This window comes from Fukomys damarensis, unplaced genomic scaffold (assembly GCF_012274545.1).
Source record: "Fukomys damarensis isolate Sample0158 unplaced genomic scaffold, DMR_v1.0_HiC HiC_scaffold_36, whole genome shotgun sequence".
NCBI classification, from domain to species: Eukaryota; Metazoa; Chordata; class Mammalia; order Rodentia; family Bathyergidae; genus Fukomys; species Fukomys damarensis.
Window position 1 is genome coordinate 12,038,462 of NW_022900948.1, and position 4,961 is coordinate 12,043,422.

Here is a 4,961-nt window from a genome sequence, read left to right on the forward strand (position 1 = left end):
AAAAAAAAAAAAAAAAAAAAAAAAAAAAAAAGAATAAGTACTATAGCTGTAGCTCAGCACAAAGATCCTGGGTTCAATACCCAGTATTGGGGGAGGGTGAGCAAGAAAGCTGGATGATATAGCTCAGTGCTCCCTGGGTTCAATCCCCAGTACTCCCCACTTCAATCTGTTTAATAGTAGCTAGCACAGCAAAAGATTCCTACATTAAGAAGAAAGGCCTCCAAAAAAAAAAAAGAAGAAGAAGAAGAAGAAAGGCCAGGTGTGGTGGCACAGACCTATAATTCCAGCACTCAGGAGTCTAAGGCAGGAGGATCGATGAAAGTTCAAGGCCAGGCTAGGCTACATGGTGAGTTCAAGGCCAGTCTGACCTAAAAAAAAAAAAGTTCAGAATCAAACCAGGCTCTACTAAGAAGCCAAGAAACAAATGTGATTCATGGTCCCCCCAAAAATTATTTATTTATTTTTTGGTACCGGGAATTGAACTCAGGTTCTTGTGCTTTTCAGGCAGGCACTGGAACCACTGAGCTAAATCCCCAGCCCCAAGGTCAAATTGTTGAATTGGACACCTTGTTAGCTTCAGGTTTAAAATTAGAACAATGCTGTAGGTGCAGCTCAGTGGTACATGCTTGCCTATCATGCACAAGGCCTGGGTTTGATTTTCCCTCTCACATGCACACAAAACCTAGGATAATAACTGCCATAAGTATTGACTGTAAAATTAGATATGTTAAAGTACTTTACAAATGTAGTAAGTATGCATTTGCATATTTTGTAAAGCTCTAAGTACCTGGTACAAAACAGATACAGTGATCTACCTACAGCATTTAAAAACATTTTGATTATTAAAAAATTTCAAACACAAAATTAGAATGGTAGTATAAATCCCCACGTTAACCACCCCTAGGTTCTTCAACTATCAAAATATGCCACTTCCTCTAACCTTAATTTCCTTTGCTGAAAATATTTATTTATTTATTTATTTATTTATTTATTTATTTATTTATTTATTTATTTATTTATTTATTTATGGTACCAGGGATCAAACTCAGGCCCTTGTACTTGCGAAGCAGGCAGCGAAACCACTGAACTAAATCCCTAGCCCTGCTGAAATATTTTAAAGTAAATCCCAGATACCATATCATTTTATTCCTGTTATTTTTTAAAATGAATGTTTTCTTTTACATCCATTATGCCACTATTATATTAATCAAATTTAAAGTAATTATTCGATCTTATGCCCAGTGCACAATATATATTCTACAATTATCATTCATTCATTCATTTGCAATACTGGGGACTGAACCCAGGGTCTTTGCATTAAGACACATCACCAGCCCTTTTTTAAAATTTTGAGACAGGGTCTTGCTAAGTTGCTAAGTTGTCCAGGCTGGACTTGAACTTCAATCCTCCTGCCTCAACTTCCCAAAGTGCTGGGATATACACCTTTTTAAAAAATTTTTTTTGATATCTATCTTTTTATAAAAGAAATTTATTCAAATCAGAATCCAAGCAAGTTTCACATAACCCTTTTTTTGGTGCATTTTGGCTCATAAATAATTTTTCCTACAAGGTAGTCCCACATCAACTCCTCCCCTTATCCTGTTCCATTGACTTGTTATAGAAACAAAGTATGTTCCAAGCATAGGATGTACTTATACTAAAAAAATCACTTGTTTATCTGAAATTCAAATTTAACTGTCCTATTTTGTTTTGGCCAAATCTGGCAAGCTCATATTAGAAACAACCTCTACATTTCTGGCAAAAACACTTCATAGGGTTAGCATGTGCCTCATATATATTGCATCTATATATCTATACACACACACACACACATACACACACACACACACACACACACACACACACACACACACATTTCTGCTAGGACTGCAGCCTGATCCCTTCCTTGGGAAATTTTCTCATCAACCAAGTTAATTTTCAATGGTTTACTCCTTTGATGATCGATACCTACTTTAATTAGGGACTGTAAGATGGTAATTTTCTGATCCCATCATTTTTTTATGGAATTCTTTAAAGAAAAACTTTATGCCCACAATTAGGGCTATTGATTACCTAAAGTAGATGAAGTCAGGTATAAATGTTTAATTCTCTCCTTTTAATTTTCAATTCACAAAATAATACTGTCCTTATTTTGGATGGTGTCAGACAAGTTCTTTTGGATTTTATCCCCCGCCCCGCTCCCCTGCCAAACAGGGTCTCTCTGTGTAGCCCAAGATAGCCTTAAACTTGTGATTGTCTTATCTCAGCCTCCCAAGTGCTAGGATTAGAGGCATGCACCTTGGCCCAGCTGTTTTTGTCATATTCATTATTTATCATGGGTTTTTATGTATTCCATTTCACTCAATTGCTTTAGTGTTTGACAGCTTCATCTTGTATATTTCCTGCCCAACCCTAAAATCAGCTTTCTTCCAATGAACACGTCGCTTGGTTTCACGAGTAGCTGCCTATAATGCTAAATTCAGATAAAAGTTATGCACCCTCAGTAAGTCTTAAGCAAAGAGGGTATGGATATTAGGGAAAGAATGAACAACGGGCTTCGCTTTTCCTTTGGAGATCTATTCACCACAAGTAGCTAACCTAGAATGGTCACTACTTGCACTTTGTATTTGAGGTACTACTGAATATTCACCTTAGGTCTATTTTCAACTTTGGTGTCAACTCCAAACAATTGGTTGCAGCTTCTAAAGGGATATTATTAAGAATAGTTTTGAAGCTAGGCATGGTGGTGCACACCTATAATCCCTGCACTCTGGAAGGCTGAGGTAGGAGGACTTCAAGTTCAAGCCCAGCCTGGGCAATTGAATGATTTAATGAGTCCCTGTCTCAAAATAAAAAGGGCTGGAGATGTAGGTCAATCAATGTAAAGGCCCTAGGTTTAATATCCAGCATGGGGTCAGGGGAGGGGGAGGAGAGGGAGAAGGACTTGAGTTATTTATAACTATTAAGAGAATACAGGATGAGAATTGTGAAGGATGGACCAAATCATTTCCAATTTATTCCTTGTACCTCTACTTATACACTAGCACTGAGAATTTACCATTGACACTTCATCATAGTGTGACTCTAAAAAGCTAAATAGAGTTCCACAACATAAAGGTAACAAGACACAATAGCCAATAAGAAGGAAAATAATCAGTTAAGTGAAATGCAAGGATGTAAAATTTTTAGTAAATTAAGTATTTTAAATATTTTAGGATCTCAAATACCCTCTACCACAAGTAGTTAATTAGGAATTTGATTATTTTAAAAAGAGGAATGTATAAAAGCCAAAACAGATGATTACTGATTCCATTAATATTATATTTACAATAACTTTACTGGGGATATTAGAGCAAAGACAGCAAATACATAGCCTACTACTACATAATATGAGCACATATTTATGCCGCTGTTCTCCACTCCTGTACTGATGATAAATATTCCAAAAAATCTATTTCTGTATTTTTTTCTTATTAAGGCACGAAACTGCCTCATAATTCCTTCTTTGGGTATTTGCACATGATAATACACAATTTCATGAATTCTAACAGCTATATTCATCTGTGAAATTACCACTATAATTAAGACACAGAACATTTCTATTCCTCTGAAGAATCCTCAAGCCTTTGTGTTCCATCCTTTAGTCTGCCCTAGAAATATGTAATCAGCAATCCACTTTCTATCATTATATGTTTTGCATTTCCTAACTTTATGTAAATGAAATTATATTCTCTTTCATATCTGGCTTCTTTCATTTAGCATAATGAATTTGAGATTTATCTGCAGTGCATACATCATTCCTTCAATTTACTGAGGAGAAAAAAGATTCATAATGAATCTGTGAGTTGCCCAGGTAATACAGCTCTCAAGTGACAGCTCTAAGATTAGACTTTAGGTCTTCCCATGTCTGGTCCCTGTTTTTTTTTTTTGGTCCATGTTCTTTCCATTACCTCTGACATGCCTAGTAGCTACCCTGCTCAGCTGATTGCTATGGCAGTCTCTCACAGCTGCCGCCCCTGGGAAAATGCCCTGCAAACCAGTGAAACCTAATGAGGAGAGGAAGTGTGGGAGGTTATTACAAGTTGGGTTCACGGGCATTGGATGCCACAAATATGCAGAGTACTCCTTTGTGGCAAGTTCTGACACTGCTAGATCCCAGCTGTTGTGGTAACAATCAGAAATAGTCTTGGTATGTCAGCAGCAAAATATTTGTAAAAGAAATGTCATTTTTAATAGCTACAAGAAGAAACAGAATGAGGGGAAGAAGATGAAGAAGAATAGAAGGACAGAGGAGGGGAGAAGAGGGAAGAGAGAGAGATACACAGACAGATAGAGAGACAGACAGACAGAGAATACCTTGGAATAAATTTAACCAAAGGAATTAAAAGATCTTCACAATGAAAACTATAAAACTTTAAGGATTGCAAGTTTAAGCCCAGCCTGGGCAATTAGCAACTTAACCAGACCCTGTCCCCCACAAAATAAAAAAGAGATGGAGATATAACTCAGTTAAAATAAATAGTAATAAAATGTCCATAATAACCTTTTAGCTCCCATTTCCACTGTATCTGAACACTGGTCTTGGTGGTCACAAAAGGAGGAAAAATAATGCTGAAGCTAATCTCACAGCCTTGTAATCTGGTAATATACTGTGCAGGCTACTTTCAAACAGGACTGAATTCACTTTGAACTTTTTTCCTCTTCCTCCATAAAACAGGAATACTCTGAGAATTAAAATGTTCAATGTTGGATATGGTGGCACACACCTATAATTCCAGAGATTGAGGCCATCTTAGGTTACATAATGAGTTTAAGTCCAGCCAGAACTATACAGTGAGACCCTGTCTTAAAAAAACCAAAGAATGCTGGGGATTTAGCTCAGTGGTTCCAGCACCTGCCTTGCAAGTGCAAGGGCCTGAGTTGGATCCCTAGTAAAAAAAAAAAAAAAAAAAAAAAACCAC

At 36.7% G+C, this 4,961-nt stretch overlaps 1 protein-coding gene and 1 non-coding gene across 3 annotated transcripts in view; one reads left to right on the plus strand and one right to left on the minus strand.

The window, feature by feature from the left end:
* Window positions 1-4,961, minus strand: part of Kif24 (kinesin family member 24) — an 81,725-nt gene that overhangs the window by 58,092 nt on the left and 18,672 nt on the right. The window contains exon 1 of one of the 2 annotated variants that reach the window (XM_010619222.2): window positions 276-305. The exons of the other annotated variant lie outside the window; for it this stretch is intronic. The gene's annotated coding sequence lies outside the window, so the exon portion shown is untranslated. Of the gene's footprint in view, window positions 1-275; window positions 306-4,961 lie in introns of those variants that run through there. 2 annotated transcript variants of the gene reach the window in all.
* On the plus strand, window positions 4,542-4,674 carry LOC117284363. Its single transcript, XR_004515452.1, has one exon. It is a non-coding gene; the product is annotated as a small nucleolar RNA SNORA61 (small nucleolar RNA).